A 26,342-nucleotide genomic window follows, 5' to 3' on the forward strand; every position below is an offset into this window, starting at 1 on the left:
CTATCACTGGCATGATTCTCAGGCAGTGCTCTCCAGACAGGAATGTATGTTTGTGAGCGAGAAAGAGGGAACATTTGTGAGAAGGACAATGTGATAAGAAGTCGTAAACATACATATCTGCTGAGAAATGCATGCTCTGCCTGAGGGGGAACAGTTGTCTTCTCGTGGCCTGTCACTTTGTGCAAGGTGGTCAGGACTTAATGTTCTCTCTCAGGTACTCGGGATAACCAGGTACTATTATTTTACTTGGCTATGTGTTCTTTTTTTCCTTTAAAAAAAAATAATAAATAAAATAAAATAACATTATAATAAAAACACCCAATTACAAATTTTTAAAGAATGTAGTCGATATCCACATTTCTCTCTTCTCTATAGGACGTTATCAGAAGTGTGTATCTGTGTTAGTAGTCAGAACCAGATGGTGGTCTTACCTAAAGCTAAATCTTAATACATCCAAGATGAAGGGACATTTGTTTAACCGGGTCTTATCAGTTCTGATCCCAGATTGTATTTTGACTTTAATGCCATTTGGGATCAGATCAAACCCTTGTTGGTCAGTTTTGTGCTGGCGCGCTACTCCAGGTAATCATGAGCAGAAATTGCTTTTAGAAAGTCAAAACATCAAATTACATTCCATTATAATATCTGCCAGATGATTTTGACAAAAGTGACTTGGAATAGTTCAGCTTCTGTGTCAGTGGTTCTAAGGCTTTTCTGGTGTGCACCCCTACAGAAGACAAAGTTCAAAACTAATTTTAGTGAAATAAAGGTTAGCACGACAGCATGAGCAGTCTTCATTCATGATAATTTTTTTTTAAACTTTGCTCTCCAAACCCCATTTGCCACTGCAACCCTGTCCCACAGTTGTTAAGCATTTCAAAATGGCCTCATACCTGAAAAATCAATATGTAGATTTACAGCTATCAAAACAAATATGTCTGCAGATTTGATGGTTTAATTATTGTTTTATTTGTTATTGTTCTTTTTTTTTTTTTTTTTTACTCTTATGCATGTAAAATGCCTTGTTAGGTGTAGAATAACTTAACCTCAAAGTCTAAGTTAAAGTTTAACTAATATGCCAAAGCTAGTAATTAGTAGTCTTAATGACCACTCAAAGCAATTCACACTATAAGAAATTCTCTCTCTCTCTCTCTCTCTCTCTCTCTCTCACACACACACACACACACACACACACACACACATACGTGTTTTCGTGAAATATCAGGACCTATGACAAAAATGTGACAAATGGGAACGTGCCTTTCTGAAGGTCCTAGAGGCATGGGAATCACACAAAGTTTGACCCATGCTTCCAGGAACACGCCCATCTGTTGAGATTTTGGCTAGGGTGAAATTTTGGTCAAACCTGAATTTAATGCTACTTGTGAGGACACTGTCAGGTTTATGTGACTTATGAGTACCATAAGGTCACACACTGATATTTCATGTTTAGGTGAATTGTGAAGCCCATGGAAACACATAATTTTCAAGTATATATGACTTATAAGGACCAGGTAAGGGTAGGTTCTGTATTTTTAAGCTTGGCTCCTTTTGAGATTACAATATAATAGGCATGGATGCACAATAGTAATGCTCACCAGTCGGGTAACTTCTGACAGAAATATCAGACATTTATGTGTTAATAAAACAGTAAATATGAGCTGTGTAGAGACTTAAAAAGACATAGGTCAAATGTGGTCAGTCTACTTTTTAAGTCTTAATATTGTAATGCATTAATTCATTTTGTAGTGAATGTTCATGTCAATAAAAACGTGGAACATTATCTGCCTTTCTTATCATTTAATTGAAAAAAGCACCCAGCATAAACCACAGATTTATGAGTAAGAACAATGCAATACAGAAAACTACAATATTGACATAACTGTGGAAGCAACAAAGTATCTCTCTTGGTTGTTTCTTTTTTTCCTTGCATCTTTCTTTTAATGCAATGATCCTGTTGTGGATGTAGTACTTTATGGCAACCCAGTCTCTGCCTTTCTGAGCTGCCGGCTCTGCTTGGAAGCAGCAGTCACATTCCTTTTACCTGGTACTTTGCAGCAACCTTTACTTCATCATTTGTCCACTTGCTTCTCACCTTCCCAGCTGTCATAAATGGAAACAAAAGAAAATATCTTAATGTGAATGCAAGAAAAGATAGAAAATATTCTAGTTTATAGTTTATAATGTGAATACAAAATGTTCTTAAACCTTGCTTTCTACTGGAGCACTTTAAAGGAGCAATGTAACACAAACTAGAGTTGTTGGTTCTACCAATTGAGAAAGGCTACAAAAACACATTCATGTCCTTCACAGCTTAAAACAATATGAGGACAATGTAACACAAAAACACAAAAATATCAAATTTAGTAGGAATAAATATCAAGCTGATGCTTTAAAGGGAAAGTTAGAACTAACAAATGGTACGCCAATTTCTTTCTCCTAAGATCTTCACAAAGAAGTAAAGCTAATGTTGATTTTGGGAAACTTTGACTCAAACTGATTGTTTTAATACAATCAAAGTGCATTTAATTTATGCACTAGGCCCAACTGACACATAAACTTGATTACTAAATACAAAAAACATGATGTGTAACCTGTTGGAAGAATGAAGTGGGTATGTCACTCACCAATTGGTCTGTATGAGGCTGAGACAGGACCTCAGCACTTGGTGTCTGCAACAAAAGACAACAATATAACGTCAGAAACATTCTCTAGTATAAATCCCGACTAGATGATCAACTACAGATCATATTTGTAGCAGTGAACATTATTCACAGAAGGATCCGACTTCCTTATACAAGATTCTATAGAAACTTAACACTGTACAGTTCTGCTACCAACAATATGAGGACAGTGTAACACACACTAGAGTTGTTGGTCCAACCACATGAGGAAGGCAACTGAAACACACTCATGTCCTTCACAGCTTAAAACAATATGAGGACATTGTAACACACACTACAATCACTGGTCCTACCATATGAGGACTTCTTCTTAAACACACTCATGTCCTTCACAGCTTAAAACAATATGAGGACAGTGTAACACACACACTACAATCACTGGTCCTACCATATGAGGACTTCTACTTAAACACACTCATGTCCTTCACAGCTTAAAACAATATGAGGACATGACGACTGAACACATGTAGAGTTCATGTTCCTGACTTCTAACTTCTCCTGCTGTTGTCAATAAAAGCTCTAAACCCAACACTGATGTAAAGCCATCTATTTCCCCAGAAATTAAATCATGTAAACTGATCAGCGGGAGGTTAAATGGACAAAAACATGTGTAAAGGACAAAAATATCAAATGTAGTCAGAATAAAGATCAAGCTGATGCTTTAAGGGTAAGTTTGGACTAACAAATGGTATAGACCAGGGTGCCCAATCCCAGTCCTCGAGAGCTACTGCCCTGCAGCTTTTAGATGCGTCCTTGTTCGAGCACACCTGAATCAAATGAATGGCTCGTTATCAGGCCTTTGCCAGACTTGATGGCATGCCGAATTGGTAATCCAACTATTTGATTCAGCTGTGTTGGAGTAGGGATGCATCTAAAAGCTGCAGGACAGTAGCTCTCGAGGACTGGGATTGGGCACCCTGGTATAGACAATTACTTTCTCCTAATGCTAATGTTGATTTTGGTTAACTTTGACTGAAACTGATTGTTTTAATACAATTAAAGTACATTTCATTTATGCACTAGGCCCATCTGACACATATACTTGATACCAAATACAAAAATATGATGTGTAACCTGTTGGAAGAATGAAGTGGGTAAGTCACTCACCGATTGGTCTGTATGAGGCTGAGACAGGACCTCAGCACTTGGTGTCTGCAACAAAAGACAACAATATAACGTCAGAAACATTCTCTAGTATAAATCCCGACTAGATGATCAACTACAGATCATATTTGTAGCAGTGAACATTATTACAGAAGGATCCGACTTCCTTATACCAGATTCTAAAGAAACTTAACACTGTACAGTTCTGCTACCAACAATATGAGGACAGTGTAACACACACTAGAGTTGTTGGTCCAACCACATGAAGAAGGCAACTGAAACACACTCATGTCCTTCACAGCTTAAAACAATATGAGGACAGTGTAACACACACTACAATCACTGGTCCTACCATATGAGGACTTCTACTTAAACACACTCATGTCCTTCACAGCTTAAAACAATATGAGGACATGACGACTGAACACATGTAGAGTTCATGTTCCTGACTTCTAACTTCTCCTGCTGTTGTCAATAAAAGCTCTAAACCCAACACTGATGTAAAGCCATCTATTTCCCCAGAAATTAAATCATGTAAACTGATCAGCGGGAGGTTAAATGGACAAAAACATGTGTAAAAGGACAAAAATATCAAATGTAGTCAGAATAAAGATCACGCTGATGCTTTAAGGGAAAGTTTGGACTAACAAATGGTATAGACAATTACTTTCTCCTAATGCTAATGTTGATTTTGGTTAACTTTGACTGAAACTGATTGTTTTAATACAATCAAAGTGCTTTTCATTTATGCACTAGGCCCAACTGGCACATATACTTGATACCAAATACAAAAACATGATGTGTAACCTGTTGGAAGAATGAAGTGGGTATGTCACTCACCAATTGGTCTGTATGAGGCTGAGACAGGACCTCAGCACTTGGTGTCTGCAACAAAAGACAACAATATAACGTCAGAAACATTCTCTAGGATAAATCCCGACTAGATAATTAACTACAGATCATATTTGTAGCAGTGAACATTATTACAGAAGGATCCGACTTCCTTATACCAGATTCTAAAGAAACTTAACACTGTACAGTTCTGCTACCAACAATATGAGGACAGTGTAACACACACTAGAGTTGTTGGTCCAACCACATGAAGAAGGCAACTGAAACACACTCATGTCCTTCACAGCTTAAAACAATATGAGGACATGACGACTGAACACATGTAGAGTTCATGTTCCTGACTTCTAACTTCTCCTGCTGTTGTCAATAAAAGCTCTAAACCCAACACTGATGTAAAGCCATCTATTTCCCCAGAAATTAAATCATGTAAACTGATCAGCAGGAGGTTAAATGGACAAAAACATGTGTAAAAGGACAAAAATATCAAATGTAGTCAGAATAAAGATCACGCTGATGCTTTAAGGGAAAGTTTGGACTAACAAATGGTATAGACAATTACTTTCTCCTAATGCTAATGTTGATTTTGGTTAACTTTGACTGAAACTGATTGTTTTAATACAATTAAAGTGCATTTCATTTATGCACTAGGCCCATCTGACACATATACTTGATACCAAATACAAAAACATGATGTGTAACCTGTTGGAAGAATGAAGTGGGTAAGTCACTCACCGATTGGTCTGTATGAGGCTGAGACAGGACCTCAGCACTTGGTGTCTGCAACAAAAGACAATATAACGTCAGAAACATTCTCTAGTATAAATCCCGACTAGATGATCAACTACAGATCATATTTGTAGCAGTGAACATTATTCACAGAAGGATCTGACTTCCTTATACCAGATTCTATAGAAACTTAACACTGTACAGTTCTGCTACACACAATATGAGGACAGTGTAACACACACTAGAGTTGTTGGTCCAACCACATGAAGAAGGCAACTGAAACACACTCATGTCCTTCACAGCTTAAAACAATATGAGGACATGACGACTGAACACATGTAGAGTTCATGTTCCTGACTTCTAACTTCTCCTGCTGTTGTCAATAAAAGCTCTAAACCCAACACTGATGTAAAGCCATCTATTTCCCCAGAAATTAAATCATGTAAACTGATCAGCGGGAGGTTAAATGGACAAAAACATGTGTAAAAGGACAAAAATATCAAATGTAGTCAGAATAAAGATCACGCTGATGCTTAAAGGAAAGTTTGGACTAACAAATGGTATAGACAATTACTTTCTCCTAATGCTAATGTTGATTTTGGTTAACTTTGACTGAAACTGATTGTTTTAATACAATTAAAGTGCATTTAATTTATGCACTAGGCCCATCTGACACATATACTTGATACCAAATACAAAAACATGATGTGTAACCTGTTGGAAGAATGAAGTGGGTAAGTCACTCACCGATTGGTCTGTATGAGGCTGAGACAGGACCTCAGCACTTGGTGTCTGCAACAAAAGACAACAATATAACGTCAGAAACATTCTCTAGTATAAATCCCGACTAGATGATCAACTACAGATCATATTTGTAGCAGTGAACATTATTACAGAAGGATCCGACTTCCTTATACCAGATTCTAAAGAAACTTAACACTGTACAGTTCTGCTACCAACAATATGAGGACAGTGTAACACACACTAGAGTTGTTGGTCCAACCACATGAGGAAGGCAACTGAAACACACTCATGTCCTTCACAGCTTAAAACAATATGAGGACAGTGTAACACACACTACAATCACTGGTCCTACCATATGAGGACTTCTTCTTAAACACACTCATGTCCTTCACAGCTTAAAACAATATGAGGACATGACGACTGAACACATGTAGAGTTCATGTTCCTGACTTCTAACTTCTTCTGCTGTTGTCAATAAAAGCTCCAAACCCAACACTGATTTAAAGGCATCTATTTCCCCAGAAATTAAATCATGTAAACTGATCAGCGGGAGGTTAAATGGACAAAAACATGTGTAAAGGACAAAAATATCAAATGTAGTCAGAATAAAGATCACGCTGATGCTTTAAGGAAAGTTTGGACTAACAAATGGTATAGACCAGGGTGCCCAATCCCAGTCCTCGAGAGCTACTGCCCTGCAGCTTTTAGATGCGTCCTTGTTCGAGCACACCTGAATCAAATGAATGGCTCGTTATCAGGCCTTTGCCAGACTTGATGGCATGCCGAATTGGTAATCCAACTATTTGATTCAGCTGTGTTGGAGTAGGGATGCATCTAAAAGCTGCAGGACAGTAGCTCTCGAGGACTGGGATTGGGCACCCCTGGTATAGACAATTACTTTCTCCTAATGCTAATGTTGATTTTGGTTAACTTTGACTGAAACTGATTGTTTTAATACAATTAAAGTACATTTCATTTATGCACTAGGCCCATCTGACACATATACTTGATACCAAATACAAAAATATGATGTGTAACCTGTTGGAAGAATGAAGTGGGTAAGTCACTCACCGATTGGTCTGTATGAGGCTGAGACAGGACCTCAGCACTTGGTGTCTGCAACAAAAGACAACAATATAACGTCAGAAACATTCTCTAGTATAAATCCCGACTAGATGATCAACTACAGATCATATTTGTAGCAGTGAACATTATTACAGAAGGATCCGACTTCCTTATACCAGATTCTAAAGAAACTTAACACTGTACAGTTCTGCTACCAACAATATGAGGACAGTGTAACACACACTAGAGTTGTTGGTCCAACCACATGAAGAAGGCAACTGAAACACACTCATGTCCTTCACAGCTTAAAACAATATGAGGACAGTGTAACACACACTACAATCACTGGTCCTACCATATGAGGACTTCTACTTAAACACACTCATGTCCTTCACAGCTTAAAACAATATGAGGACATTGTAACACACACTACAATCACTGGTCCTACCATATGAGGACTTCTTCTTAAACACACTCATGTCCTTCACAGCTTAAAACAATATGAGGACATGACGACTGAACACATGTAGAGTTCATGTTCCTGACTTCTAACTTCTCCTGCTGTTGTCAATAAAAGCTCTAAACCCAACACTGATGTAAAGCCATCTATTTCCCCAGAAATTAAATCATGTAAACTGATCGGCGGGAGGTTAAATGGACAAAAACGTGTAAAAGGACAAAATATCAAATGTAGTCAGAATAAAGATCAAGCTGATGCTTTAAGGAAAGTTTGGACTAACAAATGGTATAGACAATTGCTTTCTCCTAATACTAATGTTGATTTTGGGAAACTTTTCCTCAAACTGATTGTATTAAAACAATCAAAGTGCATTTCATTTATGCACTAGGCCCAACTGGCACATATACTTGATACCAAATACAAAAACATGATGTGTAACCTGTTGGAAGAATGAAGTGGGTATGTCACTCACCGATTGGTCTGTATGAGGCTGAGACAGGACCTCAGCACTTGGTGTCTGCAACAAAAGACAACAATATAACGTCAGAAACATTCTCTAGGATAAATCCCGACTAGATAATTAACTACAGATCATATTTGTAGCAGTGAACATTATTACAGAAGGATCTGACTTCCTTATACCAGATTCTAAAGAAACTTAACACTGTACAGTTCTGCTACCAACAATATGAGGACAGTGTAACACACACACTACAATCACTGGTCCTACCATATGAGGACTTCTACTTAAACACACTCATGTCCTTCACAGCTTAAAACAATATGAGGACATGACGACTGAACACATGTAGAGTTCATGTTCCTGACTTCTAACTTCTCCTGCTGTTGTCAATAAAAGCTCTAAACCCAACACTGATGTAAAGCCATCTATTTCCCCAGAAATTAAATCATGTAAACTGATCAGCGGGAGGTTAAATGGACAAAAACGTGTAAAAGGACAAAAATATCAAATGTAGTCAGAATAAAGATCAAGCTGATGCTTAAAGGGAAAGTTTGGACTAACAAATGGTATAGACAATTACTTTCTCCTAATGCTAATGTTGATTTTGGTTAACTTTGACTGAAACTGATTGTTTTAATACAATTAAAGTGCATTTCATTTATGCACTAGGCCCATCTGACACATATACTTGATACCAAATACAAAAATATGATGTGTAACCTGTTGGAAGAATGAAGTGGGTAAGTCACTCACCGATTGGTCTGTATGAGGCTGAGACAGGACCTCAGCACTTGGTGTCTGCAACAAAAGACAACAATATAACGTCAGAAACATTCTCTAGTATAAATCCCAACTAGATGATCAACTACAGATCATATTTGTAGCAGTGAACATTATTACAGAAGGATCCGACTTCCTTATACCAGATTCTAAAGAAACTTAACACTGTACAGTTCTGCTACCAACAATATGAGGACAGTGTAACACACACTAGAGTTGTTGGTCCAACCACATGAAGAAGGCAACTGAAACACACTCATGTCCTTCACAGCTTAAAACAATATGAGGACAGTGTAACACACACTACAATCACTGGTCCTACCATATGAGGACTTCTACTTAAACACACTCATGTCCTTCACAGCTTAAAACAATATGAGGACATGACGACTGAACACATGTAGAGTTCATGTTCCTGACTTCTAACTTCTCCTGCTGTTGTCAATAAAAGCTCTAAACCCAACACTGATGTAAAGCCATCTATTTCCCCAGAAATTAAATCATGTAAACTGATCAGCAGGAGGTTAAATGGACAAAAACATGTGTAAAAGGACAAAAATATCAAATGTAGTCAGAATAAAGATCACGCTGATGCTTAAAGGAAAGTTTGGACTAACAAATGGTATAGACAATTACTTTCTCCTAATGCTAATGTTGATTTTGGTTAACTTTGACTGAAACTGATTGTTTTAATACAATTAAAGTGCATTTCATTTATGCACTAGGCCCATCTGACACATATACTTGATACCAAATACAAAAACATGATGTGTAACCTGTTGGAAGAATGAAGTGGGTAAGTCACTCACCGATTGGTCTGTATGAGGCTGAGACAGGACCTCAGCACTTGGTGTCTGCAACAAAAGACAATATAACGTCAGAAACATTCTCTAGTATAAATCCCGACTAGATGATCAACTACAGATCATATTTGTAGCAGTGAACATTATTCACAGAAGGATCTGACTTCCTTATACCAGATTCTATAGAAACTTAACACTGTACAGTTCTGCTACACACAATATGAGGACAGTGTAAACACACTAGAGTTGTTGGTCCAACCACATGAAGAAGGCAACTGAAACACACTCATGTCCTTCACAGCTTAAAACAATATGAGGACATGACGACTGAACACATGTAGAGTTCATGTTCCTGACTTCTAACTTCTCCTGCTGTTGTCAATAAAAGCTCTAAACCCAACACTGATGTAAAGCCATCTATTTCCCCAGAAATTAAATCATGTAAACTGATCAGCGGGAGGTTAAATGGACAAAAACATGTGTAAAAGGACAAAAATATCAAATGTAGTCAGAATAAAGATCAAGCTGATGCTTAAAGGAAAGTTTGGACTAACAAATGGTATAGACAATTACTTTCTCCTAATGCTAATGTTGATTTTGGTTAACTTTGACTGAAACTGATTGTTTTAATACAATTAAAGTGCATTTCATTTATGCACTAGGCCCATCTGACACATATACTTGATACCAAATACAAAAACATGATGTGTAACCTGTTGGAAGAATGAAGTGGGTATGTCACTCACCGATTGGTCTGTATGAGGCTGAGACAGGACCTCAGCACTTGGTGTCTGCAACAAAAGACAACAATATAACGTCAGAAACATTCTCTAGTATAAATCCCGACTAGATGATCAACTACAGATCATATTTGTAGCAGTGAACATTATTACAGAAGGATCCGACTTCCTTATACCAGATTCTAAAGAAACTTAACACTGTACAGTTCTGCTACCAACAATATGAGGACAGTGTAACACACACTAGAGTTGTTGGTCCAACCACATGAGGAAGGCAACTGAAACACACTCATGTCCTTCACAGCTTAAAACAATATGAGGACAGTGTAACACACACTACAATCACTGGTCCTACCATATGAGGACTTCTTCTTAAACACACTCATGTCCTTCACAGCTTAAAACAATATGAGGACATGACGACTGAACACATGTAGAGTTCATGTTCCTGACTTCTAACTTCTTCTGCTGTTGTCAATAAAAGCTCCAAACCCAACACTGATTTAAAGGCATCTATTTCCCCAGAAATTAAATCATGTAAACTGATCAGCGGGAGGTTAAATGGACAAAAACATGTGTAAAAGGACAAAAATATCAAATGTAGTCAGAATAAAGATCACGCTGATGCTTTACGGAAAGTTTGGACTAACAAATGGTATAGACAATTACTTTCTCCTAATGCTAATGTTGATTTTGGTTAACTTTGACTGAAACTGATTGTTTTAATACAATTAAAGTGCATTTCATTTATGCACTAGGCCCATCTGACACATATACTTGATACCAAATACAAAATATGATGTGTAACCTGTTGGAAGAATGAAGTGGGTAAGTATGAGGCTGAGACAGGACCTCAGCACTTGGTGTCTGCAACAAAAGACAACAATATAACGTCAGAAACATTCTCTAGTATAAATCCCGACTAGATAATTAACTACAGATCATATTTGTATCAGTGAACATTATTACAGAAGGATCCGACTTCCTTATACCAGATTCTAAAGAAACTTAACACTGTACAGTTCTGCTACCCACAATATGAGGACAGTGTAACACACACTAGAGTTGTTGATCCAACCACATGAGGAAGGCAACTGAAACACACTCATGTCCTTCACAGCTTAAAACAATATGAGGACAGTGTAACACACACACTACAATCACTGGTCCTACCATATGAGGACTTCTACTTTCCTGTTGGAGGTTGAGACAGGATGGAAGGAGAGCAGGAAGTAGCTGGCACAAATGATTCTATTGACACAACAGGTCAGTGAGATTAATGAACTGAACACAACAGACTCTTTCAAAATAAAACAGGAAAATGGCATGAAAATACAAACGTTGTAATATACAACCCTAACATAAACTCCTTAAAACAATGTTAATAACGTTAAGCCAAACTCAACTAACCCGCCACTAAACATAAGAAACTCAAAACCTTAGAATAACGTCAGAAACGCTGGGCCAGAGACCCAGACCCTATTGGTTTGTGCTAAATACGAAAACATTATTATTAACATTTAAATCCCCCAAACATATCTTGTGTTGAAAAAAATGTGTGTTGCAGTTAGCTACACTTAAAAAGAGCTTAGACTGACTGTCTGTGCAGTTGAAGATGCAGAGCACGTGCAAGGCCACAGGTCCCTTTAACTCCAGTGGGAATTTAAAACAGTTAAATTAAACTTCTAATATCTATTGTTGAAGATAAATCTTAAGTAATTTTTAGCATTTATCATCATTCATCACACAGTTTGTTCAAATCGATTGTGTATTGTTTTAGTTCCGTTTAACTAGCGTTAATTAGCTTGTTAAACATACAACTTTACCTTGCTAAATGTGCGTCGAGTCATGGATATCAAAGGTAAATACATACGTCAAGACAAATCTCTGCTGAGTGCTCAAGGTCCCGGATGTGCAGTTCACTCAGAGCTCCGGCGAGTTTGTATCTTGCCGTGACCAGCAGCTCTTTGGTTGAGGCTTTCGAACAATCAGATGCAGCGTTACTCACTTGTTGTCCAATCACAGACGTCGTTCTATGCTCCACTGACGAAATGCCGCATCCTCTCACCAGCCACGCGCTCTCCTCGTCCATTTAACAACAAAAACACAGCAACACTCGCTGTATTTGAGGTAGGAACACTTGAGAAGTGTCACAGTGTTTTGCAAACTGCTGTTACAGTTAATTTCGTTCCGTTAATTTGTTTGGTTCCTATTCTTAAGTAACACTTAAATACACATGTGGTTAGCTTGCTGGTCTAGTTTAAGTTAGCATGGGCATGCTGTTCACTGATGGAGTAATGCCAAAATTGGCCTGATATTGTCAGTGTGTTATCATAAACATGTCCTAATTTGTCATGAAAAGAAGAGCAGTACCCCTAGACCCTCAAGTGAAAATACAGATAATAGATAAGCAATTTAAGAAAATAAGTATAATGTGTATAATAAATGATTTTACTGTCACTTTCCTGGGTTTGTTGACCCAGCATTTTAAGTTTTAGTTTGTTTGGATGTCGATGTTTATTTATAAGTTCTTTAGGTTAGCTAAGTTCATTTGTTTATTAGATTACCCTTGTGATGTCTGTTTTATTGTGAAAGTCCTTGTCCTATATGCAGTGAGTCTAGTTTTGTTTCCCTTGTCTTGTTAGGTCTGATTTGTCCCAGCTGTTCCTCATCCCCTCATTGTCTCTCTGTGTACTTACAAGGGCTTGCAAAGTATTCGTCCCCTTTTCCACATTTTGTCACATTACTGCCACAAACATGAATCAATTTTAATGGAATCCAATTTCAGCAAAAGGTGGTTCTACAAAGTATTGACTCAGGGGCTGAATAATTACGCACACCCCTTTTCAGTTATTTATTTGTAAAAATGTTTGGAATCATGTATGATTTTCATTCCACTTCTCACGTGTAGACCACTTTGTATTGGTCTTTCATGTGCGAGTCCAATAAAATTGATTCATGTTTGTGGCAGTAATGTGACAAAATGTGGAAAAGTTCAAGGGGCCGAATACTTTTGCAAGCCACTGTAAGTCCTGTCCTCATTTGTTCAGTGTCAGGTCATCTGTTGTCTTTGGTGCCACGTTTCCATGTTCCAGGTATGTTTGTATCCATGTCAGGTTTCATGGTTTGTCCCCAGGTTAGGTTATTGTTTAGCTTCACTTCTGCCTTTTGTTTTGTAATCTTTTAATTCAATTAAATTCAATTTTATTTATATAGCACCAAATCACAACAACAATCGCCTCAAGGCGCTTTATATTGTACAGTAGATCGCACAATAATAGATACAGAGGAAAACCCAACAATCATACGACCACCTATGAGCAAGAACTTTGGCGACAGTGCGAAGGAAAACTCCCTTTAACAGGAAGAAACCTCCAGCAGAACCAGGCTCAGGGAGGGCGGGGCCATCTGCTGTGATTGGTTGGGGTGAGAGAAGGAAGACAGGATAAAGACATGCTGTGGATTAATAACAAGTATGATTCAGTGCAGAGAGGTCTATTAACACATAGTGAGTGAGAAAGGTGACTGGAAAGGAAAAACTCAGTGCATCATGGGAATCCCCGGCAGCTCACGTTCACTGCAGCACAACTAAGGGAGGATTCAGGGTCACCTGATCCTGCCCTAACTATATGCTTTAGCAAAAGGAAAGTTTGAAGCCTAATCTTAAAAGTAGAGATAGTGTCTGTCTCCCGAATCCAAACTGGAAGCTGGTTCTGCCTATTTTACCAGCCTTAATAAACAGCTTGCTTTCTGTTAATATTAAAATTTTCTTTCACGTTCCTTTGTGTCTGCATTTTGGGTCCATTCCTCAAATTCATACATGTGTCTAACTGCTTTTTCCCCACTCGGCGACACACCCGTCTGGGGGTCAAACTCTGGTAATTGGTGATTCTGTTCTCAGACATGTGAAGCTAGAGACACCGGCAACCATAGTTAATTGTCTTCCAGGGGCCAGAGCAGGCGACATTGAAGGAAATTTAAAACTGCTGGCTAAGTGTAGTGAAGTAGATTCTGGGGTAGGATTTTACATGATGTCCACAAACGCACCACTAACATCCACACCTTCCCAGTTGACAATTAGCAGGCTTATAAGAAACAGCTGCGCTTCACTACCAGAAGGAGTCATTTGGTAGTCTTGTCCATCCAAGGTGGCTGCGAGCATTAGGCAGTTAAGCGCTGCAGATCTCTCCAGGAAAGTTACTCAGTTTAGTATTGCCCTTTAGAGAGTGGTAAGTGGGACTCTTGTGTTCATCATAACGTGGCATAGTAGGGTGGACTTTGACAACTGTTTCCCTCTTTTGTTGCAGGCTTGCACTATACTACTGCTGTCTTGTCATATGCTGTTTTGTTTGTTACGCAATGCTTTTATAACAAACAGTAATTTGGGGTGTATTTGTTTTATGTAGATCTTTTACTAATCTGTTTAATGTTTTATGCTTTCTTTTATTGCTTTAGTGGAGGTGTGGCTGCTTGTTGAGGGGCTAGGCACGTGAGGTGGAATCCCTCCCGATGCATGCGAGTGTACACACCGGGCATAGGTAGATTGCACCGCTTAGTGTGAGTGAGGTCTGCAGTGAAATCACATGGGTGAGTAATTGGTGGCACCCTTGGGCACTCCTCCCTGTAGGTTGCCTCCTCAAGTGGCCGGTCTCCACCATTTTGTTTAGTTGCTCTTTATCATGTTGTGATTGTTTTAGGGTAGCATCGTGGTAGGGAGTCTGGTCGTTTTAATTAACTATTTTGCCGTCCTCAACCCTGCTACCTTAGGTGCCTCTTTGATTTTATAATTCTATGTTTTTAGTAGTTCTTCTTAATAAACCTTGATTTGTAAAATTCACCTGCCTCACCTTTGCCGTTAATAACAAGTCTGTGGGCTTTGGTTGCCAGTGTAACACTTACATTGGCTAGAGATATCTTTCCTGGGTGTAACTCCTCCCCAGGTGGCGTTGTCAACATCTTAGTTACCGTCCCGGTTATTCCTCATTCGCGCCACCACATAAGGGTAAACGTAAATTCAGTAAAATCATAATTCACATCGGCAGTAATGACACCCAGTTACGCCAATCGGAGGTCACTGAAATCAATATCGAATCAGTGTGTAACTTTGCCAAAACAATGTTGACTCTGTAGTTTTCTCTGGTCCCTCCCCAATCAGACCAGGAGTGACCTGTTTAGCTGCATTTCTCCTTAAATTGCTGTCTGTGTTGTCCCAGAAATGATGTCGGCTTCATAGATAATTGGCAAAGCTTCTGGAGGAAACCTGGTCTTGTTAGGAGAGACGGCATCCATCCCACTTTGGATGGAGCAGCTCTCATTTCTAGAAATATGGACAAATTTATTAAAGCCCCAAAATATGACTATCCAGAGTTGGGACCAAGAAGCAGAGTTGCAGTCTTACACGCCTCTCTGCAGCTTCTCTCCTCCTGCTACCCCCAAAACCCATCTCCACTGAGACCGTGTCAGCTCCCAAACAGACAAAACAAACTAAAACCAGCAAAAACAATTTAAACATAAAAAAATCAAAAAAGAAAGAACAATACAGTATCCACATCTGAACCAAAGAGTAAAACATTGTGGATTATTAAATATTAGGGCGCTCTCCTCCAAGTCTGTTAGTACATGACTTAATAATTGATCAACAAATCGATTTACTCTGCCTTACAGAAACCTGGTTGCAGTCGGATGATTATGTTAGTTAAAATGAATCAACACCCCGAGTAATTCTAACTACCAGAAATCGCAAAGCACAGGCGGAGGGGCGGTGTGGCAGCAATTTTTCACACCAGCCTATTAATTAACGAAAGACCAAGACAGACTTTTAATTCATTTGAAAGCCTGATGCTTAGCCTCGCCCACCCCAGCTGTAAAACTCAGAAACCAGTCTTACTTGTTATCATCTATCGTCCACCTGGGCCTTACAGAGTTTCTGTCTGATTTCTCAGACTTTTATCTGATTTAGTGCTCAGCTCAGATAAAATAATTATTGTGGGTGATTTTAACATCCATGTAGATGCTAAAAATGACAGCCTCAACATGGCATTTAATCTGTTATTAGACTCAATTGGCTTCTCTCAAAATGTAAAAGAACCCACCCACCACTTTTATCACACTCTAGATCTTGTTTTAACATATGAAATAGAAACTGAACATTTAACAGTGTTTCCTGAAAACCCTCTGCCGTCTGATCATTTCCTGATAACATGTACATTTACAGTAATTGATTACACAGCAGTAAAGGCCCTGGTGTGGTGCCTATGGGTCTAGCTAGGCCCTGGTGCGGTGCAGATGGCCTCAGAAAACAGCACAGGCCCTGGTTGAGGCTCAGTTGGTTTATGCTAGCAGCACAGGCCCTGGTGTGGTGCAGACAACTTCTGGTAGTAGCAGAGGAGAAAAACCAAAACAAAAAAAAACAACCCAAAATTCAAAGCAGACATTCAACAAGGAGACATGCTGCTGCCTCTTGGAATTCAGAGTCGAGACTGAGCCTGATGATCATACTGAATCACATGACAGCGGCAGGAATCTCTAAGTTCAACTGCAGATTGCAGATGCAATTATATTAATGCAGATTAATATAAACTCTTCAAGGGTCAAAATCTGCACACACATCATTCTGCTTAGTGAAGGTCAGACAATTTGTGCATTGATTTTGAGAAGTAAGACTCATTAAATAACAGTAATATAATTACACAAATGTTGAAACTTTATATTTTGAGACATTTTGTCAACAACAAAAAACCCCAAGATGTGCAGGCACTAATAACTGAATCTAAAGACCTTCATTTTGTCAAGATTTGCCTGATTTAACTGTTGTTACCCTTGCTTAAGCCCCAAGAAGGGTATAACCTGGGTCAAATGTGTTATTGTGTCTGACACACCTACAAAATGAGGACTCGCAGAGTGACGCCACTATAACCTGGGTCAAATGTGTTATTGTGTCTGACACACCTACAAAATGAGGACTCACAGAGTGACGCCACTGAAAGTGTGTTAAAAGTGTGTTTTGTTCCAAAACTGGCCAGTAGGCGGCGAAACTGAAAGTGAGCAAAAACGCTAAACACACTTAAACACACTTTTTTCATAAAATTGTGATATTTCAGGACATTCGAGATTTTTGGTTTGGGAGCATGTTGGGGGCCTCTAGAACACTTTAGAAGGCTCGGAAAATGAGGACCTCAAAATGTCCTCATTTTTCCGAGCGTCCTCATTTTGTGAGTGTGTTATCATAAAATTGTCCTCAGATGTCACGAAAACAAGTACACACACACACACACACACACACACACACACACACACACACACACACACACACACACACACACACACACACACACACACACACACACACACACACTCACTCACTCACTCACACTCTCATGCAGTCTTTATTCCTTCCACTCTCTATCATCTCACACCCCTATCATCTACTGTACAGCCAATTTAGAATCACCCATTAACTTCAAATGAAATAAATACTACAAATGTACACAACACACTGTTGCATGCTGTAGTAGAAGGACAAGCATATTTTCCAGTGGAGAATCCCAAACACTTCCCACTTTCCCAGAGTAAACTGAGTGTTGATCCTAAACCCGTTTTCCTCCACAAAGCACATCCAGTAGCTTTCCATTATTGAGAGGAAGAAGTGAGGACAGGTCCAAATCAGTTCAGCTCCCGAGAAAGAACAGCAAAAGTTTTGTTTAACATTTTTATAGCTGTAATAAAAATTGTTGTGCTCGAGCTATTAGGGAACCTTGTTCAGTGATTACACAAACTAACCTCGGCGCAATGTTCAAATTCATTTGTTTGTTTTTGTGCGGTGGTGTGTTAAAGTGTATTCAGGATTTAGCAGGCAAGTTAAGGGCGTGCCGTGGGGCTTGTGTGCACGTGCATGCATGCATGCAGAGTATTGGAAACCAACCAACAGTAAAAGAAAGAGGCTGACAACACGGGATAGTGATTTCAGTCGGCATGACAACCTTTTGCAGCCTCATAACACACAATAGCATTTTAATGCAGACCACATGTGATGGTGCTCACCACTGGGGCAGGACACACACACACATATGCACATGCACGCGTGTGCACACATACACACATGCATACCCCTCTGTTGGCTGTAGGACAGTATATAATCAGTCGCGGGTTGTCTGGGCTGGAGTGAAAACTTTAATAATACAGCGTCCTGTTGTTAGAGTGTAATAATGGTTTGATTTCTGCACACAGCTAACAGACATGTATTGGTGTAGCTGTGTCAGCACACAAAGAAAGAATAGCTTCTCTGTCCTAGTAAACATCAGGGTTAGCTGACTGAATTCATCAAACTGTTTAAAAGAATCACTTTAGGATTTCGTTGTTTTTGTAACAAAGCCAGGCATCTGATGTACAGTTATTTGAATGATACTGTAACAAACCCTTCAACTCTAATTTGGCCCTCAACATGTGATTGCAGTATATTGGTACCAGGAAATAAACATCATATCCTTTAATAAATCATGATTGTAATATAGCCTTTTAATGATGAATTAGTGCTATGGCAATAGTTTGATTAAATTTAAGCCAAAAGCAAGTTGGTTATATTTAGGGAAACTTTGTGGTTTAGGTTGAAACTACATAATTTAAGATTAGAAAACCTTTGTTGTCTTGATTACAGTAATAAACAAGTAATTAAGGTTGCGGGTGTTCCTTCGGCAGTCAGTCCGTGGTACAATTCCTGGCTGTTTGGAGGCATACTGCATGTCATTCCCCTGCTCTATTATCTAGAGGCTATGACTCAGTAATCACAGGGTTGGCTATTCAATCCCTGGCCCCACCATGCTGCAAACTTTCCTTGGCCAAGACAACAAATCCTTGCTGATCTTGATTGCAGCTAAGCACCGTGTGTGTGTGTGTGTATGTGTATGTGTATGTGTATGTGTGTGTGTGTGTGTGTGTGTGTGTGTGTGTGTGTGTGTGTGTGTACATGAATTGCTGATTGGGAAACATATTATAAAGTGCTTGGTAGACCCAGCTATCTAGCTTTTCCCCATATTTTCTGTCTAAAAGTAACAACAGCAAAATGTCAAAAACATTGAAACTTGACAAAACTAGCAGATCTGAGAGATGGGAGAGAATCTTTGGACTTCTGTGTCCATTGACTACAATAAAAATGTGAAACTTGCAAGAAACTTAAAATTCTTGCTGTTAACTACTCCATTCAGTGAACAGCACAAGCTACAAGGAGAGAAACAGCAGTGGGAGGCTCATATCTGAAAGTGTGTAGTTTAAGACAACAATACCTACTGTATTCTACTGTCAGCTGCACTAAATAGTATTCGTCAAACACCAGTGTCAGCATCAACAGTGAAGAGGTGACTTCAGGAAACTGGACTTCATAGCAGAATTGCCAAGAAAAAGCACAGACTGGCCAATAAAAAGAAAAAGACTGAGGCAAAAGAACACAGACAAAGGACACTGGAGGACTGGAAGAGGATGTTGAGGATGATAAATCCAAGTATGAGGTCTCCAGATCAAACAGAAGAACATTTGTGAGACCTAACATAAATAAAAATATGCAAGAACAGTTATTAAAACCATCAGTCAAGCATGGTGGTCTCCGGAGCTTTGGAGGTGGTAAAATAGCAGTTTCATACAGAATGGAACAGACCTTAACGAAGGGGAGCTATCACAAGATTTTGCAAAACCACGCCGTACCCTCCAGACAGCATATGATTGAGGCCAGTTTCAACCTACAACAGCATAATGACCCAAAACACTTCCATGGACAACAAGAGAATGTTCTAGTTGGTCTCAAAGTTCAGAACAGTAGTCTATATTGGCAGTCATTTTCTCTGGGACAAATTTTTATGCCATTTCTGTCGCTGTTTTTAAAGATTTAATGGTGGCCCTTCTCAAAAATTCTGCTTGGTAAATGATTTGTAAATGGGAACGATTGAATAGCGCCACCAAGTGGTGCCTCCCTCTTTTTGTTGTGTAGAGCTAGAGTTGAAAGTTGTACACAGACACAAATATTTTCAACATGTATGAATCTAGGGCTAGAGGAGACCTGACATTAGCTAGTTCACCTTAAGCACTGTGGAAAAAACACTAGCCTAATAGTTTCCATACTGGTGACAATGACTAGATTTTATCGTCCAAACCATTTTTTGAAAACAACTGGGGCCACCACATGGCGCTGTAATTTAAATTTATTTGTGTGATGTTTTAAGACATTTGTTGAACAAGTGATGCTGTCTCACATGATCACTGGAAGTCTCACAGTTGAAATGTAATGGGTATACAGGTTGTGTGAAGCTACTTTATGAAAGGAGAATTTACAACACATAAAACATCAAAAAGTGCCTCAGTAAGGTTTGTTCTGTCTCGAGATCAGCTTCAGTGCTCCCTGAGAAGAACTGGATTGCTGAAGAAATAGTTTTTGTGAGGATGAAAACAGCATTTTGTTTGGAGCTTGTTGATGTAAAAGGCATCATTTGGCACACAGTTTGAAATGTGGACTATTTCATCATTGTGAATCACCTGTGGGAATGATGTGTCCCTAAACCAGACCGACAGACAGGTTTAAACACAGCTCAAGGACAGGCACCAAACCTCATCATTTTAAATGGTTATGATGGTTTTTGGAAGCAAATATTTCAGCTTTCTTTCCATTTTTTGTGCATATGTTTGAATGTTTTAATTTAAAAAAAATCTATAACTGTTAATTTTTTAACTTCTATAATTTACATTTTTATAAAAGAGAGCATGAAAGAGGTCATGGGTTGTCTTATTATGACAACAGTCCATGTGATTTCATCTGCACATCCAGTGTAAAGTACCAAAATTTTCTTTAAAACATTTTTCCTTGATGTGTACCAAATTAAACCAACTATTTTTTTTGTAGGTTTAAATTTTAGCGTACCCACAGTTTTCTATGATGTATCCATGAAGAGAAATTTACCATTCATTGCTGAGCTCATAAAAAACATGAATGCTTTCTGTACGATTTTAGTTTAATCTACAGTCTATAAAATGTACACTGTAATAGCAGGAGACATACTGTGGTGCTGCAGGTGACAAACAGACCAAGTTTTTGTTTTAACTTGTTCCCACTTCTGGCATTTTCAAACCTGTGTTCAGTCAAGCTGCCCAAACAAATCACATTTGGTTATTTGGTTTGTTTGTGATACGAGTGTGATTCACTGTCAATATCAATATCAATAGCTTTAAGGCATGCCCCTCATAGTTATTAGCTGTTAGCAGCTAGTGGGAACAGAAACAGAGATTTGAGCTTGAGTAACAGCAATGTTTGCTTTTTAAATTTTACTACACATCGATTCTAGGTCTCAAAACCGAAGTCACTGGTGAAGAGACCTAAACCTAGATTCTTTCTTATGACCACCAGGGGGCAACACCTCTTGTTACCAAAATGCATCTGCTTTTATAAAAATCTGTGGAAAAAGTGACCCTCTGCTCTCTTACTGTGTGACGTTAGAGTTAAACACTTTCCTAAACTGATAAGAATATGGTCTCATTCATTAGTTTGAATCGCGCTGAGTACAGTATGTGCATTTTGTAAATGACGGTCCCCATCAACGTCAAGAAGGATCACAAAGTTGTTAGCCTATAAGCGTGCATTATCCCTCAGTTTCTCTGTCAGATCTGCCCCTCGCCTGAAGAGACTCCGCTTTATTTATTTATTTGAGATGCGCTAAAGCGCACAAAAGACGTAATTTTACATCAGAGATTTTTTTTTAATGTTCGCTGGAAGAGACATTTTGATTTTTAACTTACTTTTTGTTTAATTTTGTATTTGTTGGACAGATAAACACTGGCACGGCCTGTAGACACAGTTATAGTGGAAAAAAGAAGCCAGTTTCTCTGTTTCCCTCCCCACCATTGTGCTTTTATTTTTATTTTTCTAACATAGGCTACTGCCTTTCCTTCTGTTATGAGCTTGACTAAATGAATCCTACATTTGGGGGCACTCCGAGGAGGGTGCATTTGTTCGTAGCTGGAAGAGGGTGCCGTTAAAATAGCGCTATTATTTTTTCATTGACTGCTTCTCTTAGCTTCAACCAACACTATTAGTAAACTTACTCATGGGCGAATAAATAAATAAATGGCTCTTGTAAAAACAATCGGTGAAAGGCTCAGCCTATCGTTGACGGTCGATATATTTGTCCAATTGCCCAACTTTAATGACTACGTCAATGCTCAGCTTTAGTTTTCACAACAGAACTCAACAAGTTAATCCTTAGTGCCTATCTTTTATATACAGTCTGTGCAGTAGCTCCATAAAGTCATATAATGCATTATTTTAACTCTAAGAAATTCACTGTCCTGAAATTGGCATTTAGATAGGCCTATTTAGCTTATAAGAGACAAAATGCTGCCAGGAAATAGCTACTGAAGGAACAGGATCTTGTAGCATTCCTCACATTTTATTACCACAGCCCAGTTTTGTTTACTTGAAAGCAAACTTTTCGTCTTATTAAATCGAGTTCTATAGGTTCTTTACTTCGGTGGTGGTATATCTCAACTCACAGCGGCTTTGAGGCATATTTCGTTTTTTTGCGAGCAGATTGAATTGACAAGGAGGCAACTTCATGTAACCCAAAGTCAATGAAGAGTCATCTTGTGCATCTTGAGCAGCTGTGCGGTTATGCTGGAGTGCAGTTATATATTTTTGAACCAGCAATGGGACAGAGCGTTCAAAAAGTGGAAGAAAAATCTTTAGATAAGAAAAGATCAACAAAGCTGCAAAGAATGAGACTGAAATGCTGTATCTGTTATTCCATGAATATTTTTATGTTCAGCATGAGCACAGCTGCTGATACTGATGGCCCTATAAAGGTTCCCATAAATTAAGCCGTGTTTTTCATAGTGATGCTTACGGCTGAGTCAGGATGATGTTCTATTGAATCAATAAAATAATTCCAACAGAAGTGCAGCTGTCTGGTTGAAAAACCTCTGCATATACTACACCTGTGTGATGTTGCTTACAGCTTCCCCTGGAACCCCCTCTCACTTCATCTTCTCTATGTCATATGTAGACAACACAAATGTCCTCAGTGATGATTGAGAGGGGATAGTGACTGAAGATCAGGGCATAGGGTCTGTGATGATGTTTGGCTTAAGTAGCTCTAAGTTTTGGTTCCTATTTGTAGTTCATTTAACCACTTCTCTTATATTTCTTATTGTTTATCGTCTGTTTGTCATTACCTGTTTTAGTTTGGTGTCTTTGTTTTCCCTCCTTCATATTATCTGCTCTATTTCAACATCATAAGTATATATTATCCTTTGTGTTCCTTTTCAGTTGTTGGGTTGTCAGTTTACCACCGGTTATCTTCCACCTTATGTTCCCAACTTAACCTTTTAACTTTGTCTTTGTCAGTGGCTGAAGATTTTTATCATACTGTCATATAAAGAGACAACAAAAAAGCAAAGTTTTCACAGGACTCTTTGCAGTCCTGTGAAAAAATAAGTACATCCAAGGATCCAAAAGCTGGAGAACCACCTTTAGCCGCAGTAACTTGTAGTAAGGATTGCCTGTATGATCCGTCTTTTACATTGTTGTGGAGGAATTTTGGGTTCTGAGGTTTGCTAGTTATTTGTTTATGCACAGCTCTCTTAAGTTGCTGCCAGAGCATTTCAGTCATGTTGAGGTCTGAACTTGGCCATTGAAACACCTTGATTATTATTATTTTTATCCATTCTGTTGTTGATTTGCTGCTGCGCCTAGGATCATTATCCTGCTGACATGTCTGTGAAGGTTCTCACTCATCCAGGTCATCGTAGTCAAAGGAGTTTGCAAAGAAAAGCGTCTGGACTTCTTTAAGTTGCTTGAAGACGTTTCACCTCTCATCCGAGAAGCTTCTTCAGTTCTAAGGTCAAATGGCCGAGAGTCCCAGATTTAAACCCAGTGGGAGTATCCCCCCAAGGAGGGACAAAGGACCCCCTGGTGATCCTCTAATCACATGCGCCAAGGTGTGAAAGCGGGTGTGGGACCTAATCAGCCAGGGTATCCTGCTGACAAAGTTTCCGTCCAGATCTAGCTGGCAGACAGATGATCTAACATTTCTATAAAGGAGGAGTAGGCGTTCATGGTCAACTTAATAATTGCAAGGTGCTCAGGTTTTGTGGCAGCAAACCAAGGCCAAATCATCACCCATCCACAAACATGCAGTGTTGTTGTTGTTTTTTTGTTTTTTACAACAGGGGTGTGTGAATTATGCCAAATATCTCCACTTTGGTCTCACCTGTCCAAGTACATTATTGTAGAAATCTTGTGGTTTATACGGATGGAATTTTGCAAATTTAATGCATGCAGCCATGTTCTTTGTAGAGAGAAGAGGATTTCCCCTGGCAGCCCTTCCAAACAAGCTGTGCATTCCTACTGACAGCATCTTCATCTGACATTCCAACTAGATAAAAATTACCGAGAGGAAATTAGACACGCTTTATTTACTGTGTCAAATTGAGTTCAATTTACAGTAAATTGCATGTTTCAAACCTAAGTAAATCATATTTGTATGATTAACTTAAATACATAAACCTTTGCACTCTGCAAAGGAAATTGCTGCAAATATGTATTGAGTAAGACCTGTTGCAAACAAACTCTTGATTAAATCATCCATTCTGGTTTGTTGTAAATTAAAGCTGGTCTCCGCAATCATCAAGAGAAAGTAATCCACTGGAAGAAGTTCTCATGTGGCCACAAATCCCATGGATATGAAAAATCTACTAACAAAAAGTTTGATAGAAAACAGATGTAGTGTTTAATGCCCCTTGTAGTCATATGACTTTTTGCCCCATGGTGTATTACTCAACTTTAAGTTTCCCCAGGTTAATAGAGCCGAGGCACCATTAATAGACTGACTAATAAAGCCCATTATCTACAGGTTAAACCTTGAGGGAATGATGAGGATGAATATTTGAATATGACTTTCACATCCTGCAGAGGCAGATGGGTAAAGCAAAGTCACCTCATGCGTATGGATGTCCACATCGATATGCGGCTTGCTCTGTGTTTTTGTGAGTGATGGTGAAGAAGGCTGGGCACGTGTTGTATCTGTTCTTCCTTCTTCCTTCTTCCTTTTCTTGCCCATAAGAATAACAAATAGAAATAAAACCATTTTTTCCTTTATCCAAAAATATCTGGTTTTTGGTTTATATCTAGATGCTTTAAGACTTGTAAATCTCATCCCGTAAAAGCAGTGCTTTTATATTTTTCTCATATAACTCAAACGTCATATAACTTAACTAATAAAACACTTTTGTGACTAAATATCTATTATAATACATATTTATCATAGACATCTTCCTAACCACTTTCTCCTCTTCTTACTTTTCTCTACTTCCTTTCCTTTCCTTTCCTTTCCTTTCCTTTCCTATCCGTTCCATCATTTCTTTCTACTTGTTTCTCTTTTTATCTTTGTCTTGTGTCTGTTTTCTTTTTCTTTCTCTTCTATTCTTCTGTATTGATTCTATTTTCCTCAGTCATCCTTCTTCTTCATCACTCTGCCTCTTTGTCTGCATCTTTAATTTTCATTCCTCATTTTTTCTTTATTCCTCTGCATCACAAATTTCTCTTCTCCATCTCTTTTGTTGTTCAACATCTTGTATTCCTTTCTGTTCTTTTTTGTTTCCCCCTAATTCTTCTCTTCCCATCCTCTTTGCTTCTTTCTTTTTCCTTCTTTTTCTTGTTTTGTCTCTTCTCCTTAAGGTGACTCTGCTCTGTTTAAACAGGTCATGTTGCTATTAGCTTTGCTTTGACCTTATTTGAGGTACAGGAGTCATTTGAAATATGTGTATGTGTGTGTGTGTGTGTGTGTGTGTGTGTGTGTGTGTGTGTGTGTGTGTGTGTGTGTGTGTGTGTGTGTGTGTGTGTGTGTGTGTGTGTGTGTGTGTGTGTGTGTGTGTGTGTGTGTGTGTTGAGAG

At 38.7% G+C, this 26,342-nt stretch overlaps 1 protein-coding gene and 1 long non-coding RNA gene across 4 annotated transcripts in view; one reads left to right on the top strand and one right to left on the bottom strand.

Annotated features, from left to right (window-relative positions):
- The window catches only part of atrnl1a (attractin-like 1a), a 342,376-nt gene that overhangs the window by 18,096 nt on the left and 297,938 nt on the right, over positions 1 to 26,342 (top strand). The window lies entirely within an intron of this gene.
- Positions 1,827 to 6,126, bottom strand: LOC120443316. The gene is made up of 3 exons (XR_005615339.1): positions 6,114 to 6,126; positions 4,629 to 4,673; positions 1,827 to 2,103 (listed from the first exon to the last, which is right to left on the bottom strand). It is a non-coding gene; the product is annotated as an uncharacterized LOC120443316 (long non-coding RNA).

This window comes from Oreochromis aureus, linkage group 13, assembly GCF_013358895.1.
Source record: "Oreochromis aureus strain Israel breed Guangdong linkage group 13, ZZ_aureus, whole genome shotgun sequence".
In the NCBI taxonomy this organism is placed as follows: Eukaryota; Metazoa; Chordata; class Actinopteri; order Cichliformes; family Cichlidae; genus Oreochromis; species Oreochromis aureus.